The sequence below is a fragment of the Pipistrellus hanaki genome, assembly GCF_964339955.1.
Source record: "Pipistrellus hanaki genome assembly, chromosome: 2".
Classification (NCBI taxonomy): Eukaryota; Metazoa; Chordata; class Mammalia; order Chiroptera; family Vespertilionidae; genus Pipistrellus; species Pipistrellus hanaki.
The window spans coordinates 10,099,676-10,114,189 of NC_140504.1; the positions used below are offsets into that span (position 1 = coordinate 10,099,676).

The following is a 14,514-nucleotide window of genomic DNA, read 5'->3' on the forward strand; positions in this document are numbered from 1 at the left end:
CCAGTTATTCTCTTAGGCATCACCTTATTGATTTTCTTCATAGCAATGATCATAATCTGTGATTATCTTGTTTCTTTCTGAACTTTTTCATTAATGTCTGTCTCATAAATTTTCTGAGAGTGGGAGGGAGCCTTGCATGCGCTGTTTACAACTTCTTCCTGGAACTCAGAAGGCACTCAAATTTTTGTTGCAAGGGTGACTCCAGGTTTGGGACAACAGCAGCATTCTATATTGGAGTTTCCCGCCCAGGACACAATGTGAAAAATACCATATATGAGGGCAGTGTTTTCTGAGTGTGAATTTTTTTGCTTGCATGCTAGGTTTGTACCTACTTGTGAGGCCTCTGAGGTGTGGCACTTGACACAGCAGCATGAAGCCTACTGGCCTTTGGTGCAGTTGTTTGTGCACAGTACACCAGGCAAGCCCATTGGCAGAGTCCAAATTCTTCTTAGAGCTCTTTACACACAATCCTGAGATGTTCTTCCACCACTAAGACTGGGGTGGCAGGTATAGGGGATAATATTCATCTAGCCTTCTGGGCAGACTTAATGACTTTGCAAGCTCCAGCTGCCTTCTTGTCCACTGCTTTGATGATACCCACAGCAACTGTCTGTCTCAGGTCACAAACAACGAAACAGCCCAGAGGAAGGTAGTCAGAGAAGCTCCCAACACAGCTCCCAGCACTGATCTGGCCTGAGTGGCTCAGGATAATCACCTGAGCTGTGAAGCCAGCTGCTTCCACTGGTGGGTCATTTTTGCTGTTACCAGGCACATTGCCACAGTGAACATCTTCAATAGACACCTTCTTCACATTGAAGCCCACATTGTCCCCAGGAAGAACTTCACTCAAAGCTTCATGGTGCATTTCAACAGACTTCATTTCAGTTGTAACGTTGACTGGAGCAAAGGTGACCACCAGAGTGGGCTTGAGAACACTAGCCTCCTCTTGGCTCCAAGGGACAGTACCAATATTACCAATTTTGTAGACATCCTGGAGGGGCAGATGCAGGGGCTTGTCAGTTAGACCAGTTGGTGGCAGGATGCAATTCAAAGCTCCAAGCGGCATGGTTCCACTGGCATCGCCATCTTAATGGGTGACTTTTCATCCCTTGAACCAAGGCATATTAGCAGTTGGCTCCAGCATGCTGTCACCATTCCAACCAGAAATTGGAACAAATGCTACTGTGTCAGGGTTGAGGCCAATATTCTTAATGTAGGTGCTGACTCCTTTAACCATTTCCTTATATCTATTCTGGCTGTAAGGCAGCTCAGGGGAATCCATTTTGCTAACACCAACAATCAGCAATTTCACACCCAGTGTGTAGGCCAGGAGGGCATGCTCACGGGGCTGTCCATTCTTGGAGATGTCTGCTTCAGATTCACCAACACCAGCAGCAACAATCAAGACAGCACCGTCAGCCTGTGATGTGCCTTTAATCATGTTTTTTATGAAGTCTGTGTGTCCTGGGCATCAATGATGGTCACATAATACTTGCTGGTCTGGAATTTCCACAGGGAGATATCAATGGTGATACCACGCTCACGGTCAGCTTTCAGTTTATCCAAGACCCAGGCATACTTGAAGGAGCCCTTCCCCATCTCAGCAGCCTCCTTCTCAAATTTCTCGATGGTTTTTTGTCCATTAAATCACATTTGTAGATCAGATGGCCAGTAGTGGTGGATGCCAGAATCTACATGTCCAATGATGATGATGTCGATATGATTCTTTTCCTTTCCCATTCTGGGTTGATTTAGTGGTGGTTTTCACAACACCTATTATATGTTCTGATAGCAAACCCATTTCGAAGAAGCCACATCTTCCATTTAAAACAGAGGAGGAATTTTGTGCATTATTTCAAGCACTAGAGAAAATATCAAGCTTGCTCACTCCTTGGTAATTCTTACTAATTTAAATAATCTGTAATATATGATAAAGTCACTGAACCAGGAGTATACTGGGAAATCAAGTGAAGAAGGGCATGTCTGCTGAAAGCCCTGATGAAAACACTGCAAAGAGGATAAATTTACCCCAAGAAATGATAAAAATCTATTATTAGCAATCTATGATTTATATCAAAACAGAGTGATAGATCATATTGAGTCATATTGTTTCTGTCAATCTCTTAACACACTAACTCTCTACCTTTGTTCAAAATAAAATATTCACCTCTCTGATACAAATGAAAAATTACTTAAAATCCAGCTCTTTTTGCTGTAGTCAGATCTATTACTATATAGAGAAGTGATTTGTATGGCTGTACCTCCATTCTTTATGTCCTTAAATTACAATGACCCTGATGAAACACTAGAGCTCAGGGTTTTGCAATCATGGGGTAAGTGAGGTACTCTGGGGCCATGCCACTGACTGTCTCTAAAGCCAATGTAGTTGTAATGGAAGGTCACTCCAGCTGGGGCTACCATTGCTCTGTATTTCCAGCATTATCATATTTACCAAATACATAAACTATTATAACTCCTATTTTGTGTACATCTGAATGTGTCCAATGTTTTCCTACATGTTTACTAAATGAATAAGTTGCATGACTCCACCAGTCTTCAAAACCCTCTTGTCATCATATTGTAAACATCCTTAAACTAAAGGTAGCCTTTAAAAGTGGAACAAATACTAGCATGAAATAATGTAAGGGAGAATTAGCAGAAGAATAAGTAGAAAATAAGCACTAAAGTTTGGATGGTGGAAAAAAAATCTGACTCAGAAATCTCAATAAGTCATTATAATTAAAAGAGAAAATACAACTTCAAAGCATTGTAATTGCTGCAAACAAATAAGCTAACATTTTTTTTTTTTTCAACATCCAGAACAGGCAGGAAATCTGTAAGGGATGGCAAAAAACTATCCTCTGTGTGCTTGTTTTCCTTAAAAGATTTACCCATCCAAATAGAAAGTGTTCGATTCCTTAAGATATGTTACATTATGTATGAAAAGAATAAGATTTCCAAATAACTTGAAGGACGAAGCAGCTAATATATCTCAATGTATCTAATGCAAAATGAGAAAAGCATATTTCTATAGTGGGAAATACATTTTGTTTATTCTATGCCAGCAAGGGTGGCTTTGATTTTTAGAATATTGTAACATTCAATAAGTGTTTTGCCCAACATTCCTTTCAGTTTTTACAGAAAACATTTGAGAAAAATAGGAAAGAAATAAAGTGTGAGAAAATAAAGTAACAATTTCAACTACTGGTGCACAGTAGTTCTTAAATTAAGCTCTCAAAGAAATAAAAAATGGCACAAGAAAACATCCACTTTAGAGAGAGTTCCTGATGATATGCAAACGGCTGCCAACTTGGACTCTGCTCATTAAAGTTTTAAGACTATCATCTGTGGCCTTTCTCAGAGGCAGCATCCAGCACGTGACAGCTGTCTCACACTATTTGTACACACATTAATTTGTAAAGAGATCAAAGTGAAGCCTGAAAGGAAGTTGTGAAGGGTTAGAGCCCACTAATGCCTGCTAGGATCTTTTTCCCATTATGGAACCAACCAAGGTAAATCCTTAACCAAGTTAGAGAGTTAGGTTGCGTATGCACAAAAGTTAAACAGAGATATGTCTATACGTACACACATGTGCATACACATGTGCATACACACACATCATATACTGCTCTTCTTTATAAAAATAATTTTATATTTTAGATATTCTCAAGATGAAAATACTACCATACTAGTTGCAGTTCTTTAGGGATCTGATAGTATGACAGCTCAGAATGTGGACTCTGAAGCCAGACTACACAGGTTTAAAACCTGTCTCTTCCATGAATGGTGTATGACCTTGAGAGACTTAACTTCTCCATTTCTTAGTACTCTCACATGTAAAATAAGAATAAGATCTACTTCATTCAGGCAGTGCCCTCGGCGGTCCTGGATCTGTCTCTTGCTTCAACAGTGTTTGGACGGAACAGACCCAGGGACGCCCTTCCCCCAGCCTCTGGCCTCCCTCCTGCGTCTCATCCACTCACCACCTTCAGAACCACCTCCAGGACCAGCCAACACATCTGCTTCTTTTCTACCTTAACTCCTTATTGCCAAATAACCATCAGCAGTTCCCAAGTTTGTAAGAATAATGCCACTGAGGTAGAGGCTGTCCCCCCTGCCTCTGAGAACCTCCACGCCTACCTCTCTCGGGGCTTCTATTGAGACCGTGAAGATGTGGCTGTCGAGGGCACATCTTCCATGAGTCCGTGGAGAAGAAGCCGAGGACACTGAGCTTCTCTAAAAGTTGCAAAACCAGCGCGGTGGCCGCATTCCCTTCCAGGACGTGCTGACGCCTCCCAAGGTGAGTGGGAGAAACTCGGGGCCTTGGAAGCCCCCTGGCCTTGGATGGGAGCCTGGTTCTCTTGGAGCTGCAGGCCCTGGTTCTACCTGCACAGACCCTCAGCTCTGAGGTTTCCTGGAGAACCACTTTTGGGGTGAGGAGGTGAAACTCATCAAGGAGATGGGCTACACCTGACTTACCTCGCAGGCTGCCGGCCCCCATGCCTCTCTTTGAAAGGCATGACTGGGAGCCTTTGGAGCCCAGAGGCCTTTGAGGAGCCCCCCTGCATCCCCGCTTTTGCCTGAACCTCTCCCTCAATTTATTAGCCATTCTTTAACCACCCTGAAGCCCTCTCCCATACATTAGACCAAATGAAACAATAAAGCTTTTTTGCAGCAAAAATAAAAAATAAAGATCTACTTCATTTGGTTGTTGAGAAATAGCACTAGAAATATGAAGAAAAAAAGCAGCACATAAATATCAAAGTATGTAATAAGAGTATCCCTTTAGTTCCTACTCAAAACATTTGGGACTTTTTGGTTGTTTTTTCCCCCAGTTTTATTGAAATATAATTGACATATGGCAAAATATGTGTAATATTTTTTTTATCTATTCATCAATGGACACAGGTTGTTTCCATGTCTTGGCTATTTGGTTATCCTCTATAATAAAAGCCTAATATGCTAAGTGCCCAGTTGTCTGGTGGGCTATTCAACCAATCAAACCATAATATGCTGCTCAACCACTCACTATGATGTGCTCTGACCACCAGGGGACAGAGAGTTGACTGGTCGACCATTCACTATGACATGAACTGACCGCCAGGGGGAAGACACTCCAACTGATAGGTTAGCTTGCTGCTGGGGTCTGGCAAATCAGGACTGAGCGAGAGGGGCTGGACATGTTCTGGAGCCTTCCCAAGATCCCTCCCCAGCTGGCCAGCCTCCTGTGTCCCTCCCCAGCCCCAGACATGCACCAGTGGGGTCTCATAGCCTGGCCTGTACCCTCTCGCAATCAAGGACCCCTCAGGAAATGTCGGAGAGCCAGTGTTTTCATTTTCAGATATATTCCCATAAAAGGAATTACTGGGTCATATAGTAACTCCATTTTTAATTTTTTCAAAATCTCCATACTGTTTCTCACCAACTGTGGGCAAAGTTTCTTTTTCTTCACATCCTCACCAGCATTGGTTGTCTCTCATCTTTTTTATGATAGTCATTCTATCAGGTGTGATGTGATAGTTCATTGTGATTTTGGTTTGCATTTATCTAATTATTAGTGATGTTGAGCAGCTTTTCAAGTACCTATTGGCCATTCATTTATCTTCTTTGGGGGGGGAAAATGCCTATTCAGGTCCTTCATCCACTTTAATTGGATTATTTGTTTTTTCTGTTATTGAGTTGTATGATCCCATATGGCTGATCAGGGGTTTATTTTTTTCCTCATTCCATAATTTATCTTAACATTGTGTTGACTTTTGTTGTTGTTATTATTATTATTATTATTATTATTATCGCTGTGCAGAAGCTTTTTAGTTTGATGTTGTCCCACTCATTGATTTTTGTTTTGTTGTTTATGTTTTAGGACTAATGTCCAAAAACTCATCTCTAAGACCCATGTCAGTTAACTTTTTTCTATGTACTTTTTTCTAGGAGTCTTATAGTTTCCAGTATTACATTTAAGTCTTTAATCCATTTTAGGCTAATTTTTGTGACTGGTAAAAGATATACTACTTTTGCAACTTCCTATAACTCTATAATCATTTTTAAATAAAATTTTAAAATAAATAATGTTGGCTACATACAAATATTTGAAGGTTTTCCAAAGCAAAGATATGGAAATATGAAGAATTTGTTTCACGCTTAATCCTCTCTATATCTCAAACTTGAAAACAGCTTTGGAAAAGAAGTTGGTATGGACATTTGTATGTATGTAGAGTTGGTGGAGGAAAGTAGACCAAAGACCAGTAAGGGTCCTTGGACTTGGTGTTATTGATTTGTTGGATTTCTTGGGATGATTTTATTTGCAAGTAAGAGAAGATTGGCTCAATGCAGTGCAGAGACTATTTAGGCCTCTGGTATGATTTGATTAGGACTCCAGGCTGTTTATCTATAATTCACTGAGGTCTGCTCATCCTGGCGTTTCCTTAGCTTTATCCTGAGACTGGCTTTCCTCCTGACAGCCAACTACCATTAGCAGTTCCAGGCCCCACATTAAGACGCAACATCATTCAGAAGGAGAGATAACTTCTTCCAAACTTTGAAAAAATGCCACAGGCTTCTTCACCCCGATTGGAACAACTCATGTCATGTGGCATTCTGGACAAATTCCTGTGACCAGGGAGATGGAATTGCACTGTGGGCTAAGCCAATCACAATCCACTGCTGAAGCTGAAGCTCTGGTCAACTATCAGGATTGGTGGCTTCTTTATAGTAGAGGAGAAGCAACAATAATGTCCACTGCAAACAAACTCACACGTACATAACAGAGGTCATGCCTGGCTAGAAGTCATGAGGATAGTATTAACCAGAAAGCTTTGTTCCTTCATTTAATGTTCCATCCATTAAATGGTTGTGTAACAGCTCTATTTAATCAAATATCCATTGTGAAAGATATTTTTTGCTCAATTAGCCAGCGAGTCATTTTTTTCTAATAATTAGAGAATTTAATCATTATTTCACTACTTTAATAGATGCCTTGATAGAGTGGTTTTCCAAATATCGATTACATTTTATATGAGTGTGCATTTAGACCATGTTTACCTAACATCTAGTGTTTTTTCAAGGATTTTTTTTTTTTTTGCCAATTTAAAAAAATCAATTAGTTAAAACAACCAAGTAACTTACTCTATAAAGGAGGACTAATCAATAACCAAGAACTAGCACCATCACATTTTGTCTGCACAATGTACATTCAACCAGTTGCAAAGTTGGAGAGAGTTGGGGTGAAGGCCAGTATTTCCTTTCTTTTGCAAATTGACATATAACTGATTTATTAGTCCTTTCTCCTCCATCCTCAAATTTACTTATAATTTCATCAAATCAACCAGTTTTGTTTGGCACCATAAAGCCACAATACATATTCATGCTGTTTGCCCAGTAAATTAACGACAATATTATGGAAGCATTTTTCATATGCAAATGTGCACTATGAAGTGCACCGAATTGAACACCAGCAGCAGTTTCCTCTAAAGTTTAAAAATCAACACTTAAAATTTATCTCCTTTAACCATCTGGTCATGGTGCTAAATGACTTAGAAAAATTGTCTCACACTTTTACTGTCTTGAGAGAGGGTAAATTTTTGTTTTTAGTATCTTCTATTAATCCTGTATTCAAATGAAGAGCAAATAGGCTCTGATATTAGTACATGCACTGTGTGCAGCTCAAATACCTACTGTGCATATCTATTTCTTTATATTCTAGAAATGTTCTTCTCCACATACTCCCACTTAATATTTCACTGTTATTCTCTTCTAGACACACAGGTTTAAAAAATAAAGGCTTATACTTATAAAAATCTTTTTATTCCTTTAGAAAATTCATGCACTGGCACAAGGATCCCTCAGCCCAGCCTGCCCCCTCTCACAGTCCAGAGCCCTCAAAGGCAGGAGGCAAGTCAGTGATCAGCAGAAGGCAATGTCCCATCACACCTCTGCTGCTGCCACTGCCGCCAGCACAAGCCTCAGCCAGCTCTGGTTACCTGAGCCTTGGGAGGCCCTGGGCAGCTGGGCAGCTGCTATCTGAGGCTTGCCTGCACCTCGGGCCAGCCCTGGGCAGCTGGGAAGCTGGACAGCTGACCAACATCTGAGGCTTGCTTGTGCCTCAGGCATTGGCTGGGCAGCCACCATCCAAGGTTTGCCTGTGCCTAGGGCCAACCTTGGGCAGCTGGGGGACTGAAGGGACTGGGCTCCTTCATCTTGTGGCTCTGGGTGCCATCATCTTTGAGGGCAGGGCAGTCAATAAGCGTATTCCCTCCTTATTGGCTGTGGGTACCACCATCTTTGCAACAGCATGAAAATCAATTATGAGACTGATGCTCTACCTATCGTGCTAACGAGGCACCTGAGCGTCAATTAGCATATTTCCTCTTTATTAGATAGGATCCTGACTGATTCAAGGACATCCCCCTTTTTTATTTTAATTATACTGTGTCATCCTCTCCTGATTTTCTTTAGCCTATTAAGTGCAAAGGACCTTGTATTTCCAGTGCATCTTTTATTTTTTAAATTATATATGTATGGCATTTCTCCCATGCTTTTAGATTGGCAATTTTTTTAATTGAATGCTCTTCTTCACAAATTTGCAAAAAGAAAATTGGCTTCTCTGTTTCTCTCAAGATTTAGTCCTCAGGGAGAGCTTTGAGACATACTGGGACAGAAAAAAGATTTTAAGCCATTCTATGAATAGAAAAAGAAAGTCTGTTACCTGAGCAACTATAAGAAAAAAACTGTCTAAATGTAATATTTTAGAAATTTCAAAAACACATTTTTAGCTTTTCCTCCACCTAAATGTAGTTTTTTTTTTCTAAAGTATAGGTTTTTTTTTAATGCAAAGCTTATTTTCTAAATTAATATAACATTCTGCAACCAAAACAAAAAATGATTTCAAGACAATTTTCACCATCAAAGCTACTTCCTTCAGCTCTTCCCTCTTCTTCCTCCAAAATTCCATACGAGAAGTATACTACAAGGTGTCTTAAAAGAGAAATGCATTGATTCCCAGTAGCCTCTGGTAAACATTAACACCTTCTCTTACTTATATAATTTAATCTTTAACCAGAAAAAAAAAAAGTTAGGAAGAAAGAAAACTATTGTTTTGCAGAAAACAGCTTTGTCTTACATTCTTGGGGAGACATAAGTTAAGTAATTACTAATTACATAACTAAATGAGTTCAGCATTTTTCCGTTCTACTGAAATAACTAACTCACCAAAGACAAATGGTCCCAGAGAAGGCAAAGTTGATGTTTTTGTTGCTGTCATGAATTCAACCAGAAGAAACACCTCTGCAGCTGGTCACAGTGAGAAAAACCATGTGTATTCTCCACACACATTGTCCAATCTCACTCACATCACAGGGGACCACCACCCTGCCTCACTCCTGCTCCAACACTGAGATGGAGTCACATTGAGTTCTCCATTTTGTTTGCTTAAGATTAAGACGTTTTCATCCTCATACGTGGAGAAAAAAAGGCAAGGAAATGACATATCTTTAACAACAAAGCCCTTTTGTTCTTCCAAAACTACTCTGGGCTTATAGCAACCTGTTGACAACTATGAGATCTGAAATGGACCTAACATTTGGGGCCTGCCTGAACCTACACAATTTTCCAAAGAATCTAAAATCTGAACCTCAGACTAAACTTAATAAATTATTATTGTATTGCTAGAATTCCTAGATTTCTAGAATCTGTAACTTTTCACTCAGTGATTACTTTTATTGATTGAATATTATCTATATTTAGAGGAATCTTTACATTAGTACTATGTTTCTTTAGAGTTTTATTTTTTTGTTGTTCAAAAAAGAGATGTAATTTAAACCCTAGTTTGTACTTATTCACTCTTGTTTTGCTTACAGCCAACTGCATCTTCCAAATATGGCTGCAACAATAGCTCCCACCCTACATGTTTTTCTCTTACAATGGGATCTGAACATACTTTCTCATAAAGTTCTAGTGCCAATGTAGCCCAATCTTCAAAACTTAATGGATCCTCGTGACTACTGAAATGGGGATTTTTAGAGGTGAAATAAGCAGGTTTAGGGAATTTTTTAAATTAAGTGGGTCCATGGGAAAAAACACAGGGCTACCAGGTTGCAAAAGGATACATTTCCATAAGACAAGGGAGTTGGGAGAGGCAGCAGTTACATTTCCATAAGATAAGGGAACTGGGAATAGCCAAAGGTCTACAAAGTAAAGGAGAAAGAAAGCCCAGAGGGAATAGGGGAACAATGAGGGAGGAAGGCCTAATGTGAGGTTTTGACCTTTGAGCTCAGGAGTTACTCTAGTGTCCAAATCAAAGGGGAATAGCGCCGAAACTGGTTTGGCTCAGTGGATAGAGCATCGGCCTGCGGACTGACGGGTCCCAGGTTCTATTCCAGTCAAGGGCATGTACCTTGGTTGCTGGCACATCCCCAGTAGGGGGTGTGCAAGAGGCAGCTGAAAGATGATTCTCTCTTATCGATGTTTCTAACTCTCTCTTCCTCTCTGTAAAAAATCAATAAAATATATATTTTTTTAAAAGGTGGGGGGGGGGGGGGGAATAGCGACCAATCAGAGGGAATATCAAGGCACAAAATACTGCAGCCTTTATAAACCCTGGAAAAAGGAACTCACTGAGACTCCCCCTCACTCCCCATGTGGGAGTCTATATTTGTTCTTCAGTAAATTTCCACCTTTGCTATATCACCTTTCGTTCATGGTTTCATTCTTTGACTTCACCAGACAAGAGCTTGGGAAACCATCCGGCCCAGGGAAACACCACATGCTTCCTGTCCAAAAAAAATCCCCCACATCACTACCTTATCCAAGATGCTAGAAGAAATGAGACACTCTGACTTTCAAGGCTGGAACATAATAAAATGCCATGCATTTCAGCCTTGATTTCTTGGGGTTTGGTTCTTGAAACCCAGTTGCTAGTCTGGAAGGAAGCCCAAGCAAACAGAGCAAAGGCATCCATTCATCGAGGAAAACTACCTAAAAGCCAAAATTGGGTTAGGATCTCCCTAATTCACTTTCATTACACTGTGTATTTTTCTTACTGGTCCATTACAGAAATAGTGATGAATTCATCACTCAAATATTTTTTCATTTACAGGCATCTTTTCCCTCTAGATTTTAATTCCAGGAGAACATCAACTGAGTTTGTCTTGTTCTTGTCTCCTTCATGTCTAGAATGCCTGCCGTGTAATAGATGGTCAAGAGGTGTCAGCTGAATTACAGAGGGAATAAAACTGCCAAGGAACTGGCAATGCCTAGTATCCGGTGTTTGACCTTCAGGATGAGGTCCAGCTCTTACAAAAGGATTTGAAAGCCTACCAAAGGATCATGGCTATGGAACTAAAAATTAAATGCTGGTAAAGCTTCCATCTGAACAAAGCTGGACATGCAGGAGACACTTGTAAGCATCCCTTGTTTTCCCAGATCACAGTTATCTGGCTCGCCACCCGCCTTTCTTGGCAGGAGTGCCTGTCTTCGCTCTGAAGCCCTCTCACAAAGCTCTGGACTCCCCATCAGGATGTTTCAGATGTGCCTGTGGAATGGATGATTTCATTTGTCCAGAAACACCTGCATATTTCTCCTTTCTTGTTCAAACCACGATAGTGATACAGTCATCAATTCCAATTAGCCATAGATCTTGGTGCTGTTGGCATTTTGGGGGGGACAATTCATTGTTTTGAAGGGGAGGAGGGGACTGTCCTGAGCACTCTGGGATGTACTGCAACATCCCTGGCCTCTACCTACCGGATCTCAGTAGCAACATCCTTCATCCCCCAACGAGCCCCCGTTGTGACTACTGAAACTGTCTCTGGACATTGCCAGAAGTCCCCTGGCAGGAAAAAATTGCCACTAGTTGAGAAAATACGGAAAAGCTGCCAGGCAGCCTGCAAGCCCCTGCCTCGGGGGCATAGTGCTTTCTGTGTTGGCACCAAGAGTCAGTGCCCAATAGCATGGCTGGGGGCCTTTTCAGTTTCCTCACAGCCAGGCCCAGGTGGGCCTGACCTGACATCACACCACCTTACTTTGTTCTGTACAGGGTCTGTGTGCCTACTGACCTGTCAACAGGCAAGCATGCCGAAACGGTTTGGCTCAGTGGATAGAGCATCAGCCTGCAGACTGAAAGGTCCCAGGTTTGATTCTGGTAAAGGGCATGTACCTTGGTTGCGGGCACTTCCCCGGTAGGGGGTGTGCAGGAGGCAGCTGATTGATGTTTCTAACTCTCTATCCCTCTTCCTTCTTCTCTGTAAAAAAAATCAATAAAATATATATTTTTAAAAAAATAGGCAAGCACGTTTCACCTTCATTTAAGGCTATCCCTTGCTGTAAAACCTCAAAGAAATACTTTGTGCATTAAATATCATGCTGAGGTTTTAAACAACTCTTTAAATTTTTATTTTATTTTATTTTATTTTATTTTATTTTATTTTAATTTTAACCCCTCTTCATAGGGTCCAGGATAAGGCCAAGTAGCCCAGCACAGTACAGTTGATAGACACACACTACCCTCCGGGCCTCCACTACTCTCTAAAAGAGCTCTTTCAGCTGAAACCGGTTTGGCTCAATGGTAGAGCGTCGGTCTGTGGACTGAAAGGTCCCAGGTTCGATTCCAGTCAAGGGCATGTATGTTGGCTGCGGGCACATCCCCGGGTAGGGGATGTGCAGGAGGTGGCTGGTCGATGTTTCTCTCTCATCGACGTTTCTGGCTCTCTATCTCCCTCCCTTCCTCAATAAAATATATTTTAAATAAATAAATAAATAAATAAATAAATAAATAAATAAATAAAAGAGCTCCTTCAGGATTCAAGTCATACCCACAGAGGATGCGCATGGCTGAGATTCAGCCCGGGGCCTTTACCATGACCATGTATGAAACAAGTAGTGCTCATAGCAGGACAAAGCAATAAATTATTACACGCTTATTTCGCCTTTCCGTTCCCAATCTTGCTAGAAACAATCGCTAACACCATTAGCTACCATTCCCCGGCAAGTAAGTGTCATGAAATGAACATCCCTCCACATTTCTTGAGGTGGCCCAGGCTTTTCCAATGGTCATATTCCCAATGGCATCCCCTCCAAGTCAGTCCCACATTTCAACGCATTAAAATTGATGTTGTCTCCAGGGTCCCAGCCAGCAGAGACGCAATAACTCGCATGGCGTTCTGCTCTCCAGCTGCTCTGTTTATAGAGGAGGCAGCCTGCTTACACATTACTGAAACAGAAAAGCCAGGTAATGATGTGTTTGGAGAACAGCCTCAGAAATACGGCTTGTGCTCTCTCCCTCTTGTGTTTCAGGGCCGTCTCTAGAATCTGGCCCATGGAGTTCTAGTTTATGGCGAGGGATACAGCTGTTGCCCAGGCCCACATCACTCCCTTTGAAAAGCAGTGAGCCCTGTGCAGAGTACCAACACTCCCAGGAAACACACGGTGGCCAACCTCTGTGATTTTGACGCTACTGTTGTAAATATTCTCACTTAGGATTGAAAGGTTAGAATGTACCTTCTCAATATTGCTCAGTGTTCCTGACATTAAGAGTGACTTCTGAGACTGGTTAAAGCACTGCTGCTTCTTCAGTTGCTATGTGGAATATTTGAAAATTATTTTATGTTTAGAACTCTTTTCCCTTCTATGGAGTGATGCAACATTGGGGAAAAAGATATTTTTTAGGGGGAGGGGAGGATGTGCAACTCAAATATTGAGAGAGATTTGAGGTTATCTTCCACTATGGCAAAATGGATATATGGGCTATTCTTATTGCATCCATGAATAGGAAGGTTCTAGAATAACAAGTAGTCTAGGGCATAAATATAATAGGTTATTTATGATGAAACAGGACTCATCATTCACACAGATGCCAATGACACTGACCTACCTGCCCTTGATAATAGGAACTGTCAGTGATACACTTGGGATGCAGAGCACGGGCCTCGGCAGGTGGCACAGCAGAGCAAAGCCTCCAGTAAGACGAGACCCTGTCCCTTCACTCAGTGATAAGTGAACGGGGAGTCCCAGGCCACCAGTCAATGCAGTTTAACAATTGCATCATAAGCAGCTCATCAGCTTTGAGCAGGAAAAGAATGTTCTTTCATATTAGTCATTATTTCTGCCAGCCAATTAAAATTCCAGTCCTGCTGAAACCAGTTTGGCTCAGTGGATAGAGTTTCAGTCTGCGGACTGAAGGGTCCTGCATTCGATTCCGGTCAAGGGCATGTACCTTGGTTGTGGCCACTTCCCCAGAAGGGGGTGTGCAGGAGGCAGCTGATCAATGTTTCTCTCCGATGTTTCTAGCTCTCTCTCTCTCTCTCCCTTCCTCTCTGTAAAAAAATCAATAAAATATATATTTTTTTAAAAAAAAATCCCAATCCAACGGGAAAACTATTTCAGAAAATCATGTTCTTTGATTCCTAAAATGAAAATATATATTTTTTAAGTTCATGGCAGATCATGATCTTAGCATGATTTCCAAGGAAAAGATGATAATAAAGTGCTACCCAAAGTGCATAACCAATCTGCACAGCAGAT

The 14,514-nt window shown here is 41.2% G+C and overlaps 1 protein-coding gene and 1 pseudogene across 2 annotated transcripts in view; one reads left to right on the forward strand and one right to left on the reverse strand.

Moving 5' to 3' along the window:
• Positions 1-14,514, forward strand: part of CYYR1 (cysteine and tyrosine rich 1) — a 374,507-nt gene that overhangs the window by 174,087 nt on the left and 185,906 nt on the right. The gene's annotated exons all lie outside the window — the stretch shown is intronic.
• On the reverse strand, positions 524-1,740 carry LOC311617499 (elongation factor 1-alpha 1-like; annotated as a pseudogene). Its single transcript has one exon. The product of its transcript is annotated as an elongation factor 1-alpha 1-like (transcript).